Consider the following 27,154-nt stretch of genomic DNA (forward strand, 5'->3'; position numbering starts at 1 on the left):
TCTTTTTAGAAGAACTAGGAACATCAATATTATTTCATTGAGAATCTTGCTCGATTCTCTTAGGGTGGCCTTCAGGATACAAAGGTTCCTGAGTCATTCTACCAGTTCTAGTAGCCACTCTAACAGCATAATCATTTTTCTTATTATTCATTTCATTAAGCACTTCTTTTTGAGCCTTAAGTACTTGTTCTACTTGAGTGGTAACCATAGAAGCATGTTTGCTAACAAGTTTAAGTTCACCTTTAATATCAGCCATATAATCACCCAAGCGTCTAATCATATAAGCATTTTCTTTTAATTGTCTACCAAAATAAGCATTGAAGTCATCTTGCTTAAACATAAAGTTATCAAACTCATCCAAGCACTGACTAGCAATTTTAGTAGGAGGGACCTCAGCTTTATCATATCTATAGAGAGAATTTACCTTTACTACCTATGTCGGGATATCGGGATCAGGAGGTTCTTCAGTAAATAAATAATTAAGATCATATGTTTCTTCAACAGGCGGTGAATTAAGACCATGTATTTCTTCAATAGGAGGTAAATTCTTAACGTCTTCAACTTTAATACCTTTTTCTTTCATAGATTTCTTTGCCTCTTGCATATCTTCAGGACTGAGAAATACAATACCTCTCTTCTTCGGAGTTGGTTTAAGAATAGGCTCAGTAATTGGAGCAGGAGCTGGCTCAGGAGGTGCCCAATTATTTTCATTTGTCAACATATTATTCAATAGAATTTCAGCTTCATCCGGTGTTCTTTCCCTGAAAAGAGAACCAGCACAACTATCTAGGTAATCTCTGGAAGCATCGGTTAGTCCATTATAAAAGATATCAAGTATTTTAGGTTTCTTAAGAGGATGATCAGGCAAAGCATTAAGTAACTTGAGAAGCCACCCCCAAACTTTTGGGAGACTCTCTTCTTTAATTTGCACAAAGTTGTATATTTCCCTCAAAGCAGCTTGTTTCTTATGAGCAGGGAAATATTTAGCAGAGAAGTAATAAATCATATCCTGGGGACTACACACACAACCAGGATCAAGAGAATTAAACGATATCTTAGCATCACCCTTTAATGAGAACGGAAATCTTTTGAGTATATAAAAGTAACGTGATCTCTCATCATTAGTGAACAGGGCAGCTATATCATTTAACCTAGTAAGATGTGCCACAACAATTTCAGATTCGTAGCCATAAAATAGATCAGATTCAACCAAAGTAATTATATCAGGATCAACAGAGAATTCATAATCCTTATCAGGAACACAAATAGGTGAAGTAGCAAAAGTAGGGTCGGGTTTCATTTTATCTCTCAGTGATTCTTTGTTCCATTTAATTAATAACCTCTTAAGCTCATATCTATCTCTGTAGACTAAAATAGCGGTAGAAGATTCCGTATCAAAAAGATAGCCCTCGGGAATAACAGGCATATTTCATCATCACTATCATCATCATATTCAGATTCAATAATTTCTTTTTCTCTAGCCCTAGCAATTTGTTTATCAAGAAATTTACTAAGGGGCACAGTAGTATCAAGCATAGAAGCAGTTTCATCATAAGTATCATGCATAGCAGAAGTGGCATCATCAATAACATGCGACATATCAGAACGAATAGCAGAAGCAGATGTAGGTGTCGCAAACTTACTCATAACAGAAGGTGAATCAAGTGCAGAGCTACATGGCAGTTCCTTACCTCCCCTCGTAGTTGAGGGATAGATCTTGGTTTTTGGATCTCTCAAGTTCTTCATAGTGTCCATCAGATATATATCCCAAGTGAATCAAAGAATAGAGCTATGCTCCCCGCAACGGTGCCAGAAATTAGTCTTGATAACCCATAAGTATAGGGGATCGCAACAGCTTTCGAGGGTAGAGGATTCAACCCAAATTTATTGATTCGACACAAGGGGAGCCAAAGAATATTCTCAAGTATTAGCAGCTGAGTTGTCAATTCAACCACACCTGGAAACTTAGTATCTGCAGCAAAGTGTTTAGTAGCAAAGTAATATGATAGTGGCGGTAGCGGCAACAAAAGTAAAGACAGCAAAAGTAATGTTTTTGGTATTTTGCAGTGATTGTAACAGTAGCAGCGGGAAAGTAAATAAGCGAGAACCAGTATATGGAAAACTCATAGGCACCGGATCAGTGATGGATAATTATGCCGGATGCGGTTCATCATGTAACAGTCATAACATAGGGTGACACAGAACTAGCTCCAATTCATCAATGTAATGTAGGCATGTATTCCGTATATAGTCATACGTGCTTATGGAAAAGAACTTGCATGACATCTTTTGTCCTACCCTCCCGTGGTAGCGGGGCCCTATTGGAAACTAAGGGATATTAAGGCCTCCTTTTAATAGAGAACCGGAACAAAGCATTAGCACATAGTGAATACATGAACTCCTCTGACTATGGTCATCACCGGGAGTGGTCCCGATTATTGTCACTTCGGGGTTGCCGGATCATAACACATAGTAGGTGACTATAGACTTGCAAGATCGGATCAAGAACTCACATATATTCATGAAAACATAATAGGTTCAGATTTGAAATCATGGCACTCGGGCCCTAGTGACAAGCATTAAGCATAGCAAAGTCATAGCAAAATCAATCTCAGGACATAATGGATACTAGGGATCAAACCCTAACAAAACTAACTCGATTACATGATAAATCTCATCCAACCCATCACCGTCCAGCAAGCCTACGATGGAATTACTCACGCACGGAGGTGAGCATCATGAAATTGGTGATGGAGGATGGTTGATGATGACGACGGCGACGAATCCCCCTCTCCAGAGCCCCGAACGGACTCCAGATCAGCCCTCCCGAGAGGTTTTAGGGCTTGGCGGCGGCTCCGTATTGTAAAACGCGATGATTTTTGCTCTCTGATTTTTTTTTCTCCGAAAACAAATATATAGAGTTGGAGTTGGCGTCGGAGGGCTTCCAGGGGGCCCACGAGGTAGGGGGCGCCCTAGGGGGGCGCCCCCCACCCTCGTGAGAAGGGTGTGGGCCCCCTGGTCTTCATCTTTGGCGAGGATTTTTTATTGTTTTCTCTAAGATGTTCCATGGAGTTTCAGGTCATTCCGAGAATATTTGTTTTCTGCACATAAAACAACACCATGGCAATTCTGCTGAAAACAGCGTCAGTCCGGGTTAGTTCCATTCAAATCATACAAGTTAGAGTCCAAAACAAGGGCAAAAGTGTTTGGAAAAGTAGATACGACGGAGACGTATCAACTGGGCACATCGTCTGGTTCCTCTTGATCTTCAGCAGCTTCCCCCGTTGCAGCATCACCATATTCAGGGGGCACATAGTTGTCATTGTCCTCTTCTTCTTCGCCGTCTTCCATCATAACCCCTATTTCTCCATGCCTTGTCCAAACATTATAGTGTGGCATGAAACCCTTGTAAAGCATGTGGGTGTGAAGGATTTTCCGGTCAGAGTAAGACTTTGTATTCCCACATTTAGGGCATGGACAACACATAAAACCATTCTGCTTGTTTGCCTCAGCCACTTCGAGAAAATCATGCACGCCCTTAATGTACTCGGAGGTGTGTCTGTCACCGTACATCCATTGTCGGTTCATCTGCATGCATTATATATAATTAAGTGTGTCAAAAACCATTACAGAACATCATGAATAGATAATTAAGTGACTAAATTAATAGAAGTTCATCATCACATTAAAACCAAAGTACATACATAGTTCTCATCTAACAACATATAGCTCTCAAGAGCATCTAATTAATTAAACCATACAATGAAACTATGTAAAACATTTCAATGCGAAAACAAATGCGATCATAATCGCAACCAAGGTAACAATTGATCCAACGGCATAATGATACCAAGCCTCAGTATGAATGGCATATTTTCTATTCTTTCTAATCTTCAAGCGCATTGCATCCATCTTGATCTTGTGATCATCGATGACATCCGCAACATGCAACTCCAATATCATCTTCTCCTCCTCAATTTGTTTTATTTTTTCCTTCAAGTAATTGTTTTCTTCTTCAACTAAATTTAACCTCTCGACAATAGGGTCAGTTGAAATTTCCGGTTCAACTACCTCCTACATAAATAAAATCTATGTCATGTTTGTCGGCATAATTGTCATAAACAATAAATGAACCAAATAGTTATAAAAAGATAATATATACCACATCTGAATCATAGACAGGACGAGGGCCGGCGGGGCCGGATACCAAAACCATCGCACTATATAATAACAAGCAATAAAATAGTAAGAAAATTAGACAAGTATCTATCTAAAGTAAGAATTTTTTTTCTTTCAGAAAGAAGATAAGAACAAGAAGCTCACCAGGGTGGTGTCGGCGACGAGATCCGCGCGGGCGATCGACGGCGGTGAAGACGGGAATGGGACGTGGTGGGCCACTAAACCTAGATAAATCTCGAGGAAAATGGAGCTTTGAGGTCGAGCTTCTAGAGGAGAAAGCTTAACTAGTGTGGCTCAGGCATTTCATCGAACACCTTGTGTGCATAGGAGGTGAGCTAGAGCACCACAAAGCCCTCCCCTCGCCGGCCAGAGAAAAACAGAGCACTGGAGTGCTCTGCTCGCGGGCGAGGGGTATATATAGGCACCTCATTGGTCCCGGCTCGTGGCATGAACCGGGACTAAAGGGCAGCATGTGGTCCCGGTTCAAGCCACCGACCGGGACCAATGGTGGTGGGCCAGGAGCGAGGCCCATTGGTCCCGGCTCGTCCCACCAACCGGGACCAAAGGAGCCAGACGAACTGGGACCAATGCCCCCACGAGGCCCGGCAGGCCCCTGGCCTCACGAACCGGGACCAATGCCCCCATGGGTCCCGGTTCTGGACTGAACCAGGACTAATGGGCTGACCCGGCCTGAACCAAAGCCCTCTTTTCTACTAGTGTGAACTTGGTTCACATTATAGGATCAGAAAGTACATTCATTCAAATATTACATCCTTAGTACATTCCTCTGCCACAAGGCGAGCACCCTTCAGGACGTTGTCATAATACTTCTCGGGTGGCGATGCTCCTTGCCCTCCGGCGGCCATTCCTTCAGCAGCTTTTCGGCGTCCATCTTCGCCCAGTGCACTTTCGCCTGGGCAAAAGCCCTGTGCGCACCCTCAATGCAGACGGACCACTTTATGACTTCAAACCGGGGGCAAGCATTCACAAGCCGCCTTACCAAGCCGAAATAGCTGCTAGGCAGGGGCTCACCAAGCCACATCCAAACTATAAGGCCTTTCATGGCCAGTTCGACCGCCTTGTGAAGCTCGACCAGTTGCTTCAACTGGTCGCTCAAGGGCATCGGATGTTTGGTCCCGGTATACTGAGACCAGAACAACTTCTCCGTCAAGCTCCCTTCCTCGGCCCGGTAGAACTCCGCGGCATCCAACACACTGCGGGGTAGATCTGCGAACGCTCCTGGAGAACTCCGAATTCGGGTAAGTAAAAGGAAAGTTTCCTTCACATGCTTGCTTTGCATAATGAATGCCTTACCCGCCGCTATCTTCTTGACTGCCTCAATTTCCTAGAGGGACTTTTGGGCTTCGGCCTTGGCATTTTGCACGTTCTCGAGGGCCTTTGCAAGCTTGGACCCTTGTGTCTTAGAGTCACGCTCCAAGGACTCATACTTCTTGACAAACTCCTGAAGCTCTTGCTGAACCTCACCAACTCGGGCCTCTTGCTTCTCGCGCTCGGCACGCTCCTGGGCCGCTTTGCTTTCAGCCTCGGACAGCGCCTTCCTCAGGGCTGCCACTTCGGTCGTGGCCCCTAGCAAAATTCATGACGATCATGTGATCCAATGACAAGTTTCCTTTTTCTTTATCAATAAACAGACGAGGTATCACTTACCTTTGTTCTCTTCGAGCTGCCTCTTGGTAAGGCTGAGCTCTTCCTCGGACTGCTCAAGGTCCCGCTTCAGTGTGGAGACCTCCGCCGTGTGAGCAGCAGTGGCCAGCAGTGAAGCCTGCTTATTCACATAGACATATTCTGATTAGACTCCTGTGGTTATTATTTGATACTCTGTTCGGCTTTTCTTCCGAACACCACAGAGCATCAGGGGCTATTGTCTATGCTATAACATTTTCTCATAATTTGATTACTTACCTCAAAGTCTGTTAGGAGGCTAGCACAGGCTACAATCAGTCCGCTTTTGGCGGATAGAATCTTCTTGACCACCACACTCATGATAGTCCAGTGCTCTTCGTCAATGGAAGCGCCGCAAAGCGCTTCCAGCAAATTGTCCGATGACCCTGGATGGACAGAGGCCATCGGCACAGACTTGCTGCCCCCGGTGTTAGAGCCCATGGGAGTCTTGCCCCTCATACGCCCAGCGTCCGAAATGTTGCCTTGGGGCGCTTTCGGAACTGTCTCCCCTTGGTTCGGTACCCTTTGAGACAACACCTCGACGCCGTCCATAGGGCGGGGGGAGGAGGCGGTCGGGAGTGAATCGCTATTCATCTCCGACAGGCCCAAAGACTCATCCGAAGAGGATACGTCAATATGGGCTTTGGATGGGCTGCATGATCATGTTCGGCATGATAAGAAGCAATAAAATAAAACATACCAAGAACTATTATGGTATCCGGATACTTATGACTTCGCTAGGGGCTTGTCCCTGGGTAACCACTCCTCGTCGCTAACAGCGGCCGCCGTGGAGCAGTCCAGAAGGAGAGTCCTTCCCTTCTTGGACCCTTTGGTTTCCCCTGATGGGGCGGCCTTCCTTTTCTTGTCTCCCTCGGATAGGGTGGGGGGAGAAATTTCCTCTTCCTCCTCCTCGTTTTCATGGGAGGAGGGCGTCTCAGTGTTATCGGACGATGAGTCCGATATGACCTTGCGCCAGAGACCTTTCCTTGTCCCCGTGGCCTTCTTCTCCGGTGCCTCAAAGGGCGCCGCAGCCAGCATCTCTGATAAGAGAGCACTTGCTGGATCCTTGGGCAGTGGGGCTGGACAATCGATCCGCTCCGCTGTCGCGACCCATTCCTGTCAAATGGCATGGAGGCTTAGATCCCCCACATGATTATACCGGGGAACGAAACATCTTATGAGATATAAAGAGCTTACCAGATTGGCAGGGCGCTTTGCGCTGAGTCCGTGATCCTCGGTAAGGGGAGGAGGTACCTCGATGGCCTTGAATAGCACCCTCCAGACGTCTTGGTGCGTCGTGTCAAAAAGGTCTCGCAGCGTCTGGTGCTTGGTCGGGTCAAACTCCCACATATTGAATGCCCGTCCTTGACATGGAAGGATCCGGCGGAAGAGCATGACCTGGACCACGTTGACGAGCTTGATTTCCTTGCTTATCATATTTCTTACATAGTTTTGGAATCCGGTCAGCTCCACCGATGAACCCTAGGATAGGCCCTTCTCTTTCCAGGAGGTGAGCCGCGTGGGGATGCCGGATCGAAATTCGGGGGCCGCCGCCCAGTTGGCATCACACGGCTCGGTGATGTAGAACCACCCCGATTGCCACCCCTTCACGGTCTCCACATAGGAGCCCTTAAGCTAGGTGACATTAGGCATTTTGCCCACGATGGTGCCTCCGCACTCCGCTTGCTGGCCGACCACTACCTTCAGCTTCATGTTGAAGGTCTTCAGCCACAGGCCGAAGTGGGGCTTGATGTGGAGGAAGGCCTCGCACACGACGATAAACGCCGAAATGTTGAGGATGAAATTGGGGGCCAGATCATGGAAGTCCGGCCCGTAGTGGAACATGAGCCCGCGGACGAATGGGTGGAGGGGAAATCCCAGCCCGCGGACGAAGTGGGGGAGGAATACAACCCTCTCATGGGGTCTTGGAGTAGGGACGATCTGCCCCTCGTCTGGGAGCCGGTGCGTGATGTCTGCGGCCAGGTATCCGGCTTCCCGGAGCTTCGTAATGTTCTCCTCCGTAACGGAGGAGACCATCCACTTGCCTCCCGCTCCGGACATGTTTGGAGTGGTTTTACGGAGAAAATGCGAACTTGGGCGTTGGAGCTCGAGTGCGCAAGAATGGATGGGCAGGAAAGAAGAAGGCGTGGGTGAAAAGGAGGAGTCCTTGTCCCTTTATAAGGGTAGAAGAAGCTATGCGCCTCCCCACCTGCCTGGTAAACTCGCTTATTCCCCAAGCGCCGCAATTGATGGCACGGTTGGTTTACCCACACCCGTATTGATGAGAATCCCATGATAAGGGGACACGATCTCTGATTCGACAAGACGTGCCAAGAAAACCTCCTCGCAATATGCATAGTAGCTGGTTGAGAAAACGGTTCGCATAATGACCGGGCCATGGCGTGATGTCACGTTATGAAAAGTTGTCAGCAGATTAGATTTGTGGAAATATTATACTCTCTACGGTGGTATGTGGAATTTGTTTTGCAGAGCCGGACACGATCATCGTGTTCAAAATCTTATATGGAGTATTCGGAGAAGGAACCCGCCTTGCAATGCCGAACAATCTGCGCGCCGGACTCATCGTCATTGAAGCCTGGTTCAGGGGCTACTGAGGGAGTCCTAGATTAGGGGGTCCTCGGGCAGCCGGACTGTTGGACTATGAAGATACAAGATTGAAAACTTTGTCCTGTGTCCGGGTGGGACTCTCCTTTGCGTGGAAGGCAAGCTTGGCAATTCGGATATGTAGATCTCCTCCCTTGTAACCGACTTTGTGTAACCCTAGCCCCCTCCGGTGTCTATATAAACCGAAGGGTTTAGTCCGTAGGACAAGAAACAATCAGAATCATATGCTAGCTTCTAGGGTTTAGCCTCTACAATCTCGTGGTAGATCAACTCTTGTAATACGCATATCATCAAGATCAATCAAGAAGGACGTAGGGTATTACCTCCATCGAGAAGGCCCGAACCTGGGTAAACATTGTGTCCCCTACCTCCTGTTACCATCTGCCTTAGACGCACAGTTCGGGACCCCCTACCCGAGATCCGCCAGTTTTGACACCGACAGTACCCAACAGTCTCCTTTGAGTATCCTATGAAGACACATTTCTCCAATTTGGGTTCGAGCTTATCAAGTTGAAGCTTTTTCACATAAGCATCGCAGCCCCAAACTTTAAGAAACGACAACTTGGGTTTCTTGCCAAACCACAGTTCATAAGGTGTCGTCTCGACGGATTTAGATGGTGCCCTATTTAATGTGAATATAGTCGTCTCTAAAGCATAACCCCAAAATGATAGTGGTAAATCAGTGAGAGACATCATAGATCGCACCATATCTAGTAAAGTGCGGTTACGACGTTTGGACACACCATTACGTTTGTAACGCCTCGAGACCGATGTGCCAGGTGTCCTCCATTTATTCGCTGTGTTGCCTTGTCATTTGCTTGCGTGTCATGCATTCCATATCATGTCATCATGTGCATTTCATTTGCATACATATTCGTCTCATGCATCCGAGCATTTTTCCCGTTGTCCGTTTTGCAATCCGGCGCTCCTATGTCACCCGGTGTCCCTTTCTACCTCTTTTCGTGTGCAGGTGTTAAACGTTTTCAGATTGGACCAAGACTTTTCATGCGGCATTGGTTTACTACCGGTAGACCGCCTGTCAAGTTTCGTACCATTTGGAGTTCGTTTGATACTCCAATGGTTAACCGAGGAACCGAGAAGGCCTCGTATGTGTTGCAGCCCAACACCCCTTCAAAGTGGCCCAAAACCCACCTAAAACCCCTCCATCATCTCAGTCGTTCGGTCACGATCGCGTGGCCAAAAACCGCACCTCATTTGGACTCTCCTAGCTCCCTCTACCTATAAATATGTGCTCTCCTCCGAGATCTCGCGCAGTTGAAACCCTAAAAATCCCCCCGCTCGTCGCCGGACATGTCCACTCCGCCGCCAGACATGTCCAGCCACCGCGCCGAATGAATCCGGGCGTGACACGTCAGCACCGCCGGCCTCTCTCTCCTCCTCCAGCGCGCGTCCCGCCGAGGCCCGTCGTCGGCCCCAGCGGGCCCGAGCCGCCAGATCCCGCCCGCGCCTCTCCTCCCATGCTCCGCCGCCTGCTCGCCAGGCCGCGCCCGAGGCCGCCGCCGCCCGTCGCCTCCTCGCCGCCCCGGCGAGCCTCGCCGCCTCTTCTCCGCCAGCGGCAAGCGCCGTTCACCGCTCGCCACACCATGCGTCGTCGCCCGCACGCCCCCGGACTTGCCTCGCCGCGCGCCGTCCTCGCCCTCCTCCGGTCCCCTCGTCCCTCGCCGTCCTCTCCTTCCCCGTCGCCGGCGAACTGCACCTCCAGCAAGGATCCGGCGAACCTCGATCCGCGCGTCGGCCAGATCCAGATTCGGATCGGGTTGACTTTTGCCCTAATCTTTGTTAATTTTTGCATTCTTCACAGCATCATATCTCATCATCCGTGGCTCCGTTTTGAGCGTGTAGCATATCGAAATGTTTCGTCTCAAAGAGTACATCATTTCATCTCATTGCATCATTTTCATTTGAGCTCATCTTGATGCCCGAAATGCTGTTGGAAAAGAGCTATGTGATGATAGTTTCAGATCTGTTTCAGCAATTGCCCTTTTGTCATTTTTGCCATGATTAATGTGTGCATGCTATGATCCTGAGCTCTACATGTGTTTTGATGTATGCCATGTTATCTTTACAGGGGTGTATGCCATGTATTTTTGTGATCTTTGTGGTGACTAGCACAAGCATGCAAAGTAGCTTACTTATTGATGCTGATTTCAGGGACTTAGAATTTCACTAAGTCCTTGTCCTGTTATTGTTTTTATGCCATATGTTCATGTTGTTTCCTAGTGATCTGTGCCTCTTTTGAGGATGATCAGTAAGGATGTTTTGTAGATAATGTTGTGATCTATCCATCCATGTCTTTGTTTGCAATTATGGAGCAACCTAGCTTGAGTTAATCGAGCTCTACTTTTGCTATAAAATGTTCCTGGCAGATTGCTAACGTGTTTTGCACTTTTGCCGAGCTTGTTGTTGTTGATCCGTGCATGCTATGTTGTTGTTCTTGCCATGTTTAGCTTCTATGTCATGTCTACTTGCTGGGTGTATGCTTAGTTTGTCATACAATGCCTCGTAGTGAGTGCATCGAGCTCGTAAACATGCCTACTCGTTATCTGTTTTGTCATGCTCCAGTTTTTCACTAAGTCTGAATCTGTTTATGTTTTTGTTATGTTCACATGCTTGCAATTGTATTTTCTGATCCCTTTTGGCTCATGGTCACTAAGGGACTTTTGTTGTATGCTTTGAGTAGCTTCATGCCATGCCTTGCTTTGCCACGATATGTTCCTGTATCATGCTCTAAACATTACTTCCTGATGATAAATTCCTGACATGTTGTTATTTTCACTAAGTCTGAAACCTGTTATCTTTTGCACGTTTGACATGCTTGTTTGAACCTGCTATTGATTGAATTAGCCGTAGCTCAGTGTTCATCTTTTGTCAAGCATCATGAGTGGATCCCTGCCATGTATTTTATTGCTATGTTTGGGTGTTGTAGCATATTTATCTTGTTGCATTTAGGAGGCCTCGTGCTGTTAATCGCAGATCGTTGCCATATTTGTTTTGCTTGCCTTTTCCCAACCGTGTTCCGGCGATCTTTATATCGATTTCAACCGAAATCAACTCCTCTTTCCAGTGGCACTCTTGGATTTCCATGTTGAGGCCAGGTTCAATCTTTTCCTTTCAAATCAGGCATATGCATCACATATCGCATCCCGCATATCATGCCATGTTCATGTGTTGGTTGTTTACTATGTTGTGTGCTTCTTTCCGGTGTTGCTTCTTCGGGTTGGTTCTGATAACATCGCGTTTGTGAGGACCCGTTCGACTACGTCCGTTTGTCTTCTTCATGGACTCGTTCTTCTTCCTTGTGGGATTTCAGGCAAGATGACCATACCCTCGAAATCACTTCTATCTTTGCTTGCTAGTTGCTCGCTCTTTTGCTATGCCTATGCTGCGATACCTACCACTTGCTTTTCATGCCTCCCATATTGTTAAGCCAAGCCTCTAACCCATCTTGTCCTAGCAAACCGTTGTTTGGCTATGTTACCGCTTTGGTCAGCCCCTCTTATAGCGTTGTTAGTTGCAGGTGAAGATTGGAGTTTGTTCCATGTTGGAACATGGATATTTTGTTGGGATATCACAATATCTCTTATTTAATTAATGCATCTATATACTTGGTAAAGGGTGGAAGGCTCGACCTTATGCCTGGTGTTTTGTTCCACTCTTGCCGCCCTAGTTTACGTCATATCGGTGTTATGTTCCCGGATTTTGCGTTCCTTACACGGTTGGGTTATAATGGGAACCCCTTGACAGTTCACCTTGAATAAAACTCCTCCAGCTATGCCCAACATTGGTTTTACTATCGCCACCAAGCCTCTTTCCCCTTGGGTTCCGCGGACTCAAGGGTCATCTTTATTTAAACCCCCCCTCTGGGCCAGTGCTCCTCTGAGTGTTGGTCGACCTTGTCAGCCGCCGGTGGCCACCAGGGGCAACTCTAGGCTAGCCTACCGGAAGTTTGGACAATCTGAGTGCGCCCTGAGAACGAGATATGTGCAGCTCCTATTGGGATTTGTCGGCACATTCGGGCGGTGTTGCTGGACTTGTTTTACCATTGTCAAGGATGTCTTGTAACCGAGATACCGAGTCTGATCGGAATGTTTTGGGAGAAGGAATATCCTTCGTTAACCGTGAGAGCTTGTGATGGGCTAAGTTGGGACTCCCCTGCAGGGATTTGAACTTTCGAAAGTCGTGCCGCGGTTATGGGCAGATGGGAATTTGTTAATGTCCGGTTGTAGAAAACCTGAAGTTTATCTTAAATTAAAGTGCACCAACCGCGTGTGTAACCGTGATGGTCTCTTCTCGGCGGGGTCCAGGAAGTGAACACGGTGTTGGAGTTATGCTTGACGTAGGTTGTTCTAGGATCACTTCTTGATCATAGATTCTCGACCGTGCTTTTGCCTTCTCTTCTCGCTCTCATTTGCGTTTGTTAGCCACCAAATATGCTAGTCGCTTGCTGCAGCTCCACCTCATACCTTTTACCCTACCTATAAGCTTAAATAGTCTTGATCGCGAGGGTGTGAGATTGCTGAGTGCCCGTGACTCACAGATACTTCCAAAACCAGTTTGCAGGTGCCGATGTTACCGATCAGGTGATGCAACCGAGCTCAAGGAGGAGCTCGATGAAGATCGTGCTTGTTATGTTGTTCCGTTTCCAGTTGATCAGTAGTGGAGCCCAGTTGGGGTCGATTGGGGATCTGTGTAGCATTTGGGGTAGTCTTCTTTTATTTTGGTTCCGTAGTCGGACCTTGATTGTATCTAAATGATGTAATGCTTTATTCATGTAATTGTGTGAAGTGGCGATTGTAAGCCAACTATGTATCTCTTTCCATTATGTATTATATGGGTTGTGTGAAGATTACCTCACTTGCGACATTGCTTTCAATGCGGTTATGCCTCTAAGTCGTGCTTCGACGCGTGGGGGATATAGCTGCATCGAGGGCGTTACAACGTTGTGGTGTTCCAGGTGGCGTGAGTTGTGAAACTATTCCGCATTGTTTCAAATGAAGTCCAAACTCATAACTCAAATATTCACCTGCACGATCAGATCGCAGAAACTTGATTTTCTTGTTACGATGATTTTCCACTTCACTCTGAAATTCTTTAAACTTTACAAATATTTCAGACTTATGTTTCATTAAGTAGATATACCCATATCTGCTTAAATCATCTGTGAAGGTGAGAAAATAACGATATCCGCCGCGAGCCTCAATATTCATTGGACCACATACATCAGTATATATGATTTCCAATAACTCTGTTGCTTGCTCCATTGTTCCGGAGAACAGAGTTTTAGTCATCTTTCCCATGAGGCATGGTTCGCAAGTACCAAATGATTCATAATTAAGTGATTCCAGAAGTCCATCAGAATGGAGTTTTTTCATGCGCTTTACACCAATATGACCTAAACGGCAGTGCCACAAATAATTTGCACTATCATTATCAACTCTGCATCTTTTGGCTTCAATACTGTGAACATGTGTATCGCTACTATCAAGATTTAGTAAAAAATAGACCACTCATCAAGGGTGCATGACCATAAAAGATATTTACTCATACTAGTCGAATGCCTGTGCGTTGCCATGGGACATAAAATATGATGTGAAACGATAACTCCACAGAGTGATAGCATGGACTTGGGTATTTAGACAAATGCTTCTTATGGACTACAACCCAACACCGGAACAATGTCAAAGATGATCCAACAGTGTAGGTACATTATTGTTGTTCTTCTATTTGTGTTACCCGCCATTTAATTCAACAGAACTAACTCTCTAACTGATTCAAACAGAAAAATAAAATCTATAATAAAATGGTATTTTCATTTCACAATGCATGCACACACTAGTTCAAATCAAGGTGTATTATCTCCTGCTACACACATCTTCATCTCGTCTTCATACCTCTCACCTCTGTCCATCAGCCGACCCATCTCCACTCCAAATCTCCACCATCATCACTTTCTAGATATTCCCATCCTATCACCGTGTGCACATCCTACTTCCTTCCGGTAGTCTTCTATGGGTACACTTTATTTGATTCGCTTCTCAAACTTTAAGAATTTCTTGCCGTCGTGGATGTTACTTGACAAATAATGGCAACATCTATATATAATGAATATATATACTAAATGAGGTGAGGGCTACGCGATAATGATGAAATACATCGGCACACCATTGACATTTGGTGATGATGAGCGGCAACACCACCCCCTAGGCTTCACCTTTTAGCTATAACAGTTACACTCCACTATCCTCGCCGGCTCACACTCTCAACGCTACAGTCCACCTCTAGGCGTACGTCTAAATAAATTTAACATTTTGTTTATCCACAAACTTGTAAATCTAGATGATTTTTTTCTTAAACTGGAAGGATGAACTACCGCTAGCATAATATACCAATTAGGAACATAAAAATGTTTTTATGAACAATCAAGCGAGGAAAAGGGAGATTGTACAACTTGTTGATATAATTTGGTCTGATTAGGAAGAGGGTCACAAATCACAAATAAAATATTTGATGCCAGTAAAAAATTTCAGTGAAAAGAAAAATAGCATGCTACATAACAGTTTGTTGAAAAGGCACCTCTTAAAGTATGATCTATTAGGTTGAAGAGATATATAATAAAAGAATTCAGACTAATGCTAGCAAAAGAAACACCAGCTTTGACCTCACGTAGCACCTTCAAATGACAGTCTTATCTATAGATGGCTGCTATCGGAAAAAAGGCACAAAATATGATCAAGAAAAGAGCGAGAACACATCTTCAGGTTACTGTCTTACATTCAGATAATTGCTAGCTAGATACATGGTCAGACCATAATTAATTATCAGCACTCTTACTCTTCATATCCATGTACAACATATATAAACTCTCCCAAAAACATTTATAAATTCTAAAATGAATAAACTGAAGCACAATCATAACTCTTGACCAGATTCATTGCCGCTATCGTAGGGATAAAGATCCTGCCATCTGACTGACTTTAGTCACGCCACTTTATTCCGTTCATGGTGCGGTTACTCTCACAATCATAGATCCATCATTTTTCTTTTTTTAAGAAAATTAGGATGGTGGTGCAATTACCCATGTCAAGAGAAAATAGATCAGATGACATAATCATATACAATGCATTGTATTGGAAGAGGCCTTTGTGATCACTATAAATATTGTGATACCTCAATTATACATCCATCCTCTATGTCATTAAGAAACAAATAACATGACACATTGTGCAACGGATTAAGATACTAATCTCTGCTATTAAAGCTACGACTACCTAGCCTTCTCCCATAGAAAAGAAAAATACTACCTATCCTTATCTTGGAGTTATCTACCACCGAAGCGCTATGCTATCTGAGTACAGGGCTATGGCCAGTTTAGCTATAAATCATTATTAAAGTTATTCTACCTCTGAAGTGCTATGTTATCTGAAAACAGGGCACCAAGCATCTCAAAGTAGCCAGACAAAACTTTAATTCGTTCATGTTTACATTCAGTGGCCTTGAGAAACATATCTTGGAAAAATTCACAGAAAATCTACAGGGAACATGCACACACTTTGTGAGATCCCTATACCCCCATGGAGTACATGTTATGCTTACCCACTCCTTTTTCTCATGAGTGTAAGGAGTCACGAACTCTTGACCGCACAATATGATTACCCACTCCGTTCTCTCATGATCACATATTTCTCTACTATTGGCATCTATCAGAATTGGTCCGACGGTGAAGATAAGAATACTGGTAAATGTGTGTGCTCACCTGAAGGTGGTGTCTGACACCCTTATAGAGAAATCCATGCTGCCTCCCATGCTCAAGCATGTACAACCTTACATTTCAATCTGTAGAATTACACAATAAGCAATTATGTTAAGCCCTAAGACCATAATTCCCTCTAGGAGGAAAAATACTTCCTCTGCATAAAGAAATTGCATTATTTACGACCAGGTTCAATGTCAAGAAAATGTCTTTTTTCCGAAACCTTAACCCTAGATAAATGATTTTGATGCATAGCGATCACGGCATATACTTGGCTCTAAGAGTTTGATGACCATTATATGCTACAAAGGTAAATGCTCTGCAAGGCCTGAACAAAAAGGTACACAAATTAGGGTAAAGCATAAATTGTTAACAAAACAAAATTTTAGTTCTAACATGCTTCCATGGCAGACATTTTAGTAAAATAAAACAGTGCATGTCTATTACTGTCCTTCTTCTTTTGTTAAATAGTAACTGGCAAGTTTGATAAAGAAAAGAGAAAAAATACAACACATGACATTTTACTGATCCAAATACACGCTCATCCTTTAGGGCAGCCTTATTTCTGTATCACCATATGTAATCAATAGCTTGATGAGAAATTAAGAAACAAACGTTATAAGTGTGCCCACAAGTTAATTTTGTACGTAAGGGATACTTTTCCACAACAGAACCATGCTCTGTTCAGTATTACCATTAACAAATAACAACAAATGCCCATTATTACTTCACTGTCGCATTTAATAGTTCGCATGCAAAATTGCATGAAATGCTAACAAGCATGATAAAGAAAACCAGCTAACAAGATCAATGTAGAAAGATAAGAATACTTGGTGGATAGCAAAATCAATGTAGTTCTTCAGCTCTTGGATTACGGCTGCAGATTATATATCAAATTCAAGAATAGCTTCATAGAAGAAAATACCCAACATCTTTAAGTCAGCTGAAAGGAAATAGAGTTTAAGCAGTAGGTTGTGCCTAATTATTAATTAAGCTAGTCCCGTAGTTGCCCTGAACACCACATCAAAATCTGATTCCGTCAGCAAGTTGATCAATGTCAAGCTCCAAGGAAATAGCGAGAGCGTGCCAGTTATCTACCTTTGTAGATGTCACCGAAGCCGTCGCCGGTCGCCGAGCTCTCGACTGTCGCTAAAGTCACCGATGGCCACCTCCAGCTCCTCGTAGGTGAATTGATGTGTCTGCAGCTTGTGGACGCCGCCGGACTGCAGGTCGCTGCTGCCTGTGGAGCAGGGTGTCCCGCGCCAGAGTTACTGTACTTGAGGAGCCTAGACAAGTTCTATCTCTAGTCAGACAAGGCTTCGATTCAAACATAGTATGGAGTAGAGAATATGACAAATGTGGAGCATTTCAGGGAATTGTCCAGTTTACACTTCACAGTACTACCTTGTTTGTGTTTATGCCACTATCATACTTAATTCGTTCTGATTTCCTATAGACAAAAAGAGTCAGACGTACTTGTAGATGAAGTGTCAGCATCAAAGAAGAACAGTCTTCCATCACCTGTAAATAGACTGGTCGGGAATTATCAACTATTGGGTACCTGAACCTGACGAATGAGTAGGAAACAACCTGCTAGCCTGACCACCGGGTAGAAGAACATGTGTTATTCTGGCGCCCCGCTGGTCATGCCTGCAGCGCCCTTCGGAGGCCTCGCACACGCTGCAACATCCGTCGCCGGCCTTCTGCGGCACCGAGAACCCCGCCCCGACGGCGTCCCTGAGTGTGGCGTTCCCGGCAGCCAACATGTCCTCCGGCGCCAACGTGCCATTGGATAGCCTACAGTACGAGTACAACCACCCCCGGCGATGCAGGCAAAGGCGTTGTACACCAATGGAGAATTTCTTGATGGGACTCCTATCGCCGACGGCCAGCACCGCGACCGTGCGGCGGAAGCCGCAGAAAAAAATTCTGGGGAGCGGAGAGAGAGACAGGATCGGGAGCGACGGGGTGTGGGAGATGAGGAAGTCGCCTGCCCGTGGGACGTGCGTTCGTGGATCGTGGGTTTTCTTTTTTTTCTTTTTTCTCAGGCGGGAAGGGGAAAACCAATGGGTGGGACCGTGGGAGGAGAGATCGTACGTGGGGTGGGAGGAGGTATCAATAGGAGGGGGATCGAACGAGGTGGGGTATTGTTGTGGAATTGTCACGATAGATGTCCTAGTGTAAGGACTTAGTCGCGAGGCCAACGCATCTATGTGGTAGCTTAAGAGGGGTTGGTCGGGACGAGAGACGCGAGGCGGATCATCACATAAGACGAGGATTTAGACAGCTTCGGGCCCCGGGAAACATCATCCGGAATAGCCCTACATGCTGTTTGTGGCTAGCTCTCATTATGCTCATGAGGAAGTCGCCGCATAAGCCGGCTCCCCTTTGTGTCCAGCCCTAGATATTGTTTCTTGTTGCTTGTCCCTCTTTGAGGAGTCATGCCCCTCCTTATATAAGTTAAATGGGTGGGTTACATGTGGAGTCCTATTAGGATTAGGACTAGTCTATTACAAGTGGAATCCTACTCTGCCCCTTAAGGGAAAACTCCTTATGCCTTTCCTCGTAAACCGACCCACCATAACATGAGCCGGCCTTCTGGGCCTTGGGCCTAGTCTTCTATCTGACCCGCCGTTAGGGCCATCCATGAGTCGCCACTCCGGCGGGTTACCAAGGAAAACGCCAAGCCCGGCCGGGTCATACAGCGGGGTATATCCCCGACATTAGCCCCCAGTTTAATTTGGATTTATCCATGTTAAACTAATCCTGTAAAACAAACACAAGAACAAACTTGATAGGTTGTGCTTCGGGTTAAATATTTTCCTGAACCGGCACCTGATCATTTTTAAGTCCTTGTCATGTCCTCCTGGATGCATACTCAAGATCTTATAGCAAATCTCCTTTAACAGATATGTCCAAACCTTGCCAATGCAAAAATCCAGGCACTTCTTCTAAAAAATCTGGGTCAATAGGCCAGCTTCATAACCAATTTGCTGACATTGGCTCTTGTAGAGAAACATTATAAGAAATAATCCATTTGAGTCGCCCTTCAATGCTCTGACTTGACAAAAATATGGGTCTTGAAATATTCAACTGATATTCAGCCAGCTTAAAGATGTAGATCTTATCAATTTATGATTGCCAAAATTGTCGGGTTATAAATAAATGATACCGGGTCATGATTGTTGCAGACACCGGGTTAATCTGGTCTACTCCAAACTGAGAATTTGAAGACTTTTTCCCTTTATATCCATATTACCTGTAGTCCCCAAGTCTTGAGCAGAACAAAGTGATGGCTTTAAGACTTGCTTCAATATAAATACTACCACTTTGAAGAAATCCATGTTGTTCATCTCAGTCACCAGTAAATACTGAACACTCCATATACGTAGCCCTCAAGTGTCGGGTTGTCATGCTTGCAGGAACCTGGGACTTGTAATTGCTTTTAACTTATAAAAACTTCAACCAGTGTAGCCCCCAAGGGTCGGGTCATTATGCAATAATAAGCAGGGACTTTATAAATATGATCATGTAGACTTGAACAGCAACATGTAGCCCCCAAGGGCCGGCTCAGTAAGATAATATTGAGCTGGGAATTTATATATACTTCATTGAAAATAACATCATATGATGTAACCCCCATCATAAGGATTGAACCCATATCCACAAGGTTAAGAGCTTTGTGCTTTACCAACTGAGCAGTGGATCCTTTAATATAATTGACTGAGGCTTGTGTACCTTGAATTTTTGACAGGAGCAATTGGTAGCCCCCAAGGGCCGGCTCATTATGATGTGATGAGCCGAGTCTTCAATAATAAGGCCGGTAAAAAATGACTTTGCATTAGCCCCCAAGTGCCATGGTGCATGCTGGCAGTGACATGGGACTTGCCTATTTGATGTAATCTCAACTTGAATAATATAGATCCCAAGTGCCGGGTCGTAAGCCTGCAATGACTCGGGACTATTCCTTCCATTATAAAATAAATTATATCCATTGATAAAATAATATCCATTGCGCTGAAGCGACTTTGAAAACCTCATTCGTAATATTGGTTATTGATAGCCATAATAAAAATCCAGCCATGTTGGCTATTAAAGATTTGAATAATATAACCCGGTTTGAAAAACCGGTTCCTATGATATTGAATCATACTGCCGATTTAGGATACCTATGCAGTAAGGCTGATAACCCAATCTTTAGAAGCCAAAACTTCCAAATGTTTATGATTGTCATATATGGCGACTTATCATCTAAAGTCAAGCCGGGTTAATCGAAACCACATATATGCTTCAGATATGAAGAAAAAGGTCTCAAGACAAAACCAAAGATTGTTTGCAAAAACTAAAACCAAATAAAAATCAAGGTTTTTGATTCGAATATGACCAGTAAACCGTTCCAAAGGGGTTAAGCTAGGATTCGAATACGATCATGTCACCCCCAGTGGCTTTGGCATTGCGCCGATCAAGAGGGTACCGACAGCTATGTTCTCTTTGGTTCGAATACAGCCTATGTTTGAACAGGAAGCCCCCAAATGACCTTGAGAGGTTTTTAACGACCCTGATTCAAATACAATCCAAGTCGGACCCAAAAGGGGTTAAGCTATGATTCGAATACGATCAAGAAGCCCCCTAGTGAGTTTGGCAGTGTGCCGATCAAGAGGGTACCGACAGCTATGTTCTCTTTGGTTTAAATATGACCTATGTTTGAACAGGAAGCCCCCAAGTGACCATATAAAGTTTGTCATCGCGCCGATCAAGAGGGTACCGACAGCTATGCTCGATGAGCAGGAAGCCCCCAAGTGACCATAATAAAGTAAGCCGTAAGGCAGGATACCCATGTTTGAATCACGCATCATGGCAGCAAGTTCTCTTTGGCAACCTTTAATTTTTCTGAGAACTCGAATCTTGCGAGAGATTAATTCTTTTTGAACCGGATGTTTGAACTATGGCAAGTTCTCTTTGGCAAGTTCTCTTTGGCAACCTTTAATTTTCTAACGGCCTTTAAATTTTCATCAATATGGCGGTGTCCTCTGGAATCGGGTTATCATTCCCTCCAATGACCCGGAGTTCCCGAGTCATGTCATTGTAGCCCCCGAGAGGAGTTGTCTTGGGATTCTCCACATTTGACCGTGATATAAACCGGTACGAGTCATTCAACGTCTCAGTGATATAACTTGTCCTGCACTGATGCGTCAGGTCGGTAATTATCACCGCCGAGTTGATGATCACCATGATGAAGCTGAAATCAATCATGGCCGAGCTGGCCGCGGGAGCCGATAGATGAGTCGACCGTGGTGTTGTAAGACGGTGTGGACGAGCAAGTTGTCCTCCTCGTTGTAAGCCGGCGCGGACGCATGAACCGACCGCGAGAGCGGGCGGACGAGTTGTCCGTGGTGTTGCAAGCCGGTGCGGATGAGAGAGTCGACCGCCACGTTGGAAACGGCACAGACGCAGGCGAGTAAGCTTTGTAATGAATAATGATTCTGTGAAAAAATATTACAACCAGAGTAATTGTTCTCAAACAATTTAATATGTATTGATGAAATGGACTGAATGAATATCACCTGATGTATTTGGATGGGAGATGTCCGTATAGACTGGTCAAATGGCTCCGTGGTCAAAATACAGGCTAGTGTACTAGTACTTCATCTGGTGATTTTTGTCCATCTTCATACGGGTGTTTGGTGCCGTTCCTTCTCCTTCATCAGTTACCCAGACCCGTCGAGGCAACCGACGGCGCGGCAGACAGCTGGTAAAAGGTACTTCGGCGATGGCGGGTCACCGCGGTGGCGGCTGAGTGAGGCGGGAGCGGCTTGACGCTAGAAGGAAGGCGACTCAATGCGGCGCGGTCGTGACAGCGGAGAGGCGCCGGCGGCTCAGAAGGTCCTGGTGAGCCCGCAGCGGAGACAACGACGGCGGCCCTTACGGCAGGGGCATACAGACGGAGGCCACCTCGGCGGGTCACAGAGGCGGCAGCAGCGGCTCAACACCTGCTCTGGCGAGGGCGGCGCGAGGCCAAGGCAGAGGCCGGGTCAGGCCTGACGGTGACGGCTTAGAACTGTAGCGACATGCAGCAGACGAGGTGACCCGGTGAAGGCGACTTTGATGACGGACGTGTTAATGGAGGACCGGAGCGGCCGCTTGTTGACGGTGGTCGTGGCCGGTTGAGCAAACCCAGTACAAATCTTTTCATAAATCAAGTATGAGCAGAAGAATTTTAGGCCTGCGCTCGGCCGAGTCGTAGGAGGCTGGTGCGTAGCCCGCGGCCGTGGGTGGCGGAAGTGATAGACCAAGATGGCCAGTGACAACAACGAGTCTGGCTCAAGAACAAGGCCACGGTCCCCGCGGCCGGCGGCTCAATACACGTCGTCAATTGACTCCTCGGCAGGCAGGGGTTTGCAAGATTGTCCATCTCTCCGAGTCAACAGGAACACAAAGCGACTCCCAGGTTGAGAACCCCGTAGTGTAGTTTAGTCAATCCAAAGTCAATATTTATTGGCAGATACGTGAGTCCCATTGCAGCTTGCACCAAGCTCAACTAGCGATCTGAAAAAATCGGTTGAACAAGTTACAGGCGAGTGCAACGGAAGCCCGCAAGCGGCTCACAGCCGCGGGTTAAAGCAGTGGAGATCGCGGCGGGTCGAACGGGGCCACGGCAGGCACAGCCGCAGAGGCGTGTGGCGGCTCAAGGCGAGGCCAAGGCAGGCACAGCCGCAGAGGCGTGTGGAGGCATGGCCGGCTCGAAGCCGCAGCTTGTAGCCTCAGATAACGGCGGGCTTAGAACGACCGCGGTGGCCCGAACGGCGGATGCGTGCTCGGTGGCGACTCAGAGGCCGGGTCGTAATCGGTTTGACTCCCCTTGTAGTTTTTCCTTTTCTTGATTGTTTCTTCCGACATGTACTAGTAGCACTTGATATCTTCTTTTTACGTACATAGCAAGCGGGGATCAAACTCTGTAGCTTACCATGATGAGTACTAGTACTGCTTGATAATTTGGTATGGGCTAGCTGACTAGCTCAGTCTTCACGCGGCCGGTTCAGACGGCACAACAGACACAGGCGGCTCATCTTGGAGCAGGCGACCGCGACCCAGCGTGCAACAAGAGTCATCCGAGTCCGTGCTCACTCCTGGTCCCTTCTCCAAGTCGCGGCCGGTTTGACCAATCCATCCCAGTCATGGTTGATCTCCGATTTTGTGCTTGACTGTATGCGTGTGGATTTGATCGGCCGCGTGTCTTCTTGATGAATAGTAGTACTCAAGTAGTACTTGTTGATTGAGGTAATAGCACCCGAGGTATCCTAATTTGCACACAATGTGATGATTTAGTTCCAAACTTGCAAAACTTGACCAAACCATACCTCAACTTGCACTTCATGTGATGATTTAGTCCCAGGCCAATCACAACTCGCCAATTGGCTGCCAGGTGGCTGGACCGGTCAACGCGCGCACTTTGCACAAAACCCTCTGCTCTTTCCCTGAATCAACCCGCAGTATAGCACACCTGAATTAAATATGTGCTCGACGAAATTCCGCTGAGAAGTTGGTGCTTGCGCGCGCAGTTCCCGCTCATGTCCAAGAGCCGCAAGATCGGCTGCATGCTTGCCGAGCAGGACGAGAAGCGTCCAGCGGGCCAGCGGCGGCGTGGGCGTGGGAGTTCTGAAGGCAATGTCGAAGAGCATGCTGCGGCGGAAACAGAGATTGAGGACGCAGAGGAGGAGGACGGGGACGAGGAGCAGCAGCATATTAGGATGCATGACGGCAAGTCGTACCGCATCACCTTCCCGGACTTTCCCGGCGGGCCGGGCACCTTTGAGGCGGCGACCAAGTTCTGCTACGGCGTCCGCATCGAGCTCACGCCCTGGAACGTCGCCCCACTGCGGTGCGCGGCCGAGTACCTGGAGATGACGGAGGAGCACTCCGAGGACAACCTGGCCGCGCGTGCCGAGGCCTACCTCTCGCAGTCCGTGCTCCGCCACCCCGGCGAGGCCACCAAGGCGCTCAAGTCCTGCGAGGAGCTGCTGCCGCACGCCGAGGAGCTCGGCATTATCGCCCGCTGCGTGGACGCCATCGCCGCGCGCTCGTCGGCGACGTCGCGCTCCTGGTTCGGCGACCTGGCCGTGCTCGGCCTGCACATGTACAAGCGGGTAATGGCGGCCATGGCCGCGCGCAAGGACGTGAGGACGGAGGCTTTGGAGGGTTGCCTCGTGTCCTACGCCAAGTCCACCCTCCCGGGGCTGTCGAGGTCCATGAGGTGGCGTCGCGCGTCCGCGCCGGTCTCGTCGGAGGTGGAGCAGAGAGACCTCCTGGAGGCGGTGGTCGCGAGCCTCCCCGCGGACAAGGGCTCGGGGAGCGTGGTGACCGCGAAGTTCCTGTTCGCGCTGCTGCGCACGGCGCACATCCTGCGCGCTTCAGACGCGGCGCGCGCGGCGATCGAGCGGAAGGCCGCGACGCATATGGAACAGGCAACGGTGGAGGACGTGCTCATCCCGAGCTACTCCGGCGCCGCGGAGACGCTCTACGACATGGACTACGTCGAGCGGGTGGTCAGGAACTTCCTGGCCGAGGAGGAGGTGGGCGAGGACGAGGCGTCGTCGTCAGCTGCAATCACTGAGGAGGAAGCGGTGGCGAGGACGACGGCGTCGCGTCCGTCGGCCGTGGCAATGGTGCAGGTGGGCAAGCTGGTGGACAACTACCTGGCAGAGGTAGCGTCCGACGCCAACCTGAAGCCAACCAAGTTCTGCGAGCTCGCGCTGGCAATGTCGGACCACGCACACATCTACGACGATGGCATCTACCGCGCCGTCGACATCTACCTCAAGGTACGTACATTCGCCGATTTGTCATTGACTGCTTCTGACAAGTCAAGGAAGAATGCATGTTTGTCGAGTAGCAGTTTGTTGCCGACTCCATGGCTCGTGACTGGTGCATGCATGCGCAGGCGCATCCGCGGCTGACGGCGGAGGAGTGGGACAGGGTGTGCGGCGTGGTGGACTGCAGGAAGCTGACGGTGGAGGCGTGCACGCACGCGGCGCAGAACGAGCGGCTCCCGCTGCGCGCGGTGCTGCAGGTGCTCTTCTTCGAGCAGCTGCTGCTCCCGCGCGCCATCACGGGCACGCTGCTGGCGTCCACGGCTTCCCCGCGAGCGCGGCATCCGAATCCTCATCCGTAGCGGCGGTGCGTCACGCCGCTGGCCCGAGCGAGGCGTGGCGGACGATGGTGCAGGAGAGCCAGACGCTGCGGGTGGACATGGACGGCATGAGGAGCCGGGTGCAGGGCCTGGAGAGGGAGTGCTCCAGCATGCGAAGGGCGATCAAGAAGATCGACGACGGTGGCGCGGCGTCGCAAGGCAGCGGCAGCCCAGACGCGGCCACCCCGGCGGGCTAGCGGTCGAGGTACCGGTGCAAGTTCAGCACGCAGGTGTGCGACTCACAGGCGCGCAACGCGGTTGTGTCCAGGGCGTCTAGGATGGGGATGAGCCCATGACCGACCGAACCATGATGGCGCCAAATCTCCCATCCCGTTCGAACACGACATGTTTCACGATCAGAGAAGAGCTCGACAGTCGAGATGAAAATTGTTCCAAGATGTCACGGCTAGCCAGACGAGAGAGAGTGAAGACCCGAGATCGAGCGCGGCAAAAATTTCTCACCCCTTGTCATCTCGTCCGTCCGTTGATAAAAGGAAAAGGCAGGGGGTTTTGTGCAAAACTGCATGCGCTGACCAGTCCAGCCAATTGGCGAGCTGTGATTGGCCTGGAACTAAATCATCACATGAGATGCAAGTTGGGGTATGGTGGAGTCAAGTTTTGCAAGTTTGGGACTAAATCATCACATTTTGTGCAAGTTAGGGTACATGGGTGCTATTACCTCTTCTTGATTAATCTTGATGGGAGTAGTTGGAATAAACAATAGATTTGATTGACGGCCGTAACTCAGACTCAGCGGAATCTCCATGACGCATGAGGCGGCTGCACGATCTGTAACCCCTAAACAATCTCAATCTCATATCCGCCGCCGCAAGAACACTTCGTCAATCTTGACTGTTGAACTCATTGTTAATGTGAATTTTTCCACACCGGTTTTTGTTGAGCCGGAAAATTGCGAACTTCTCAAACCCTAAATAAGATCCCTTCAAAAACACAACACCACTGTGTGCAGGCCCCACGGTGGGCGCCAACTGTCGTGAAATTGTCACGGCAGATGTCCTAGTGTAAGGACTTAGTCGCGAGGCCAACGCATCTATGTGGTAATTTAAGAGGGGTTGGTCGGGACGAGAGATGCGAGGCGGATCATCACACCACAAGACGAGGATTTAGACAGCTTCGGGCCTCGGGAAACATCATCCGGAATAGCCCTACATGATGTTTGTGGCTAGGTCTCATTATGCTCATGAGGGAGTCGCCGCATAAGCCGGCTCCCCTTTGTGTCTATCCCTAGATATTGTTTCTTGTTGCTTGTCCCTCTTTGAGGAGCCCTGCCCCTCCTTATATAAGTTAAAGGGGTGGGTTACATGTGGAGTCCTATTAGGATTAGGACTAGTCTATTACAAGTGAAATTCTACTCTGCCCCTTAAGGGAAAACTCCTTATGCCTTTCCTCGTAAACCGGTCCACCATAACATGAGCCGGCCTTCTGGGCCTTGGGCCTAGTCTTCTATCTGACCCGCCGTTAGGGTCATCCGTGAGTCGCCACTCCGGTGGGTTACCAATGAAAACGCCAAGCCCGGCCGGGTCACCGCGGGGTATATCCCCGACAGGTATCGAAGGAGGTCGAACCATCACAACGTTCGATCCCCCTTTAATAGTAGAGATAAATAGAACAACCATTATTCTCTGATTTAAATGAATAACCGTCTCGCATCAAACAAGATCCAGATACAATGTTCATGCTCAACGCTG

The 27,154-nt window shown here is 47.6% G+C and overlaps 1 pseudogene; it reads left to right on the forward strand.

The window, feature by feature from the left end:
* Nucleotides 1-18,022: 18,022 nt before the first annotated feature.
* On the forward strand, nucleotides 18,023-25,741 carry LOC119283603 (annotated as a pseudogene).
* The last annotated feature ends 1,413 nt before the right edge of the window (nucleotides 25,742-27,154 follow it).

The sequence above is a fragment of the Triticum dicoccoides genome, chromosome 4A (genome assembly GCF_002162155.2).
Source record: "Triticum dicoccoides isolate Atlit2015 ecotype Zavitan chromosome 4A, WEW_v2.0, whole genome shotgun sequence".
NCBI classification, from domain to species: domain Eukaryota; kingdom Viridiplantae; phylum Streptophyta; class Magnoliopsida; order Poales; family Poaceae; genus Triticum; species Triticum dicoccoides.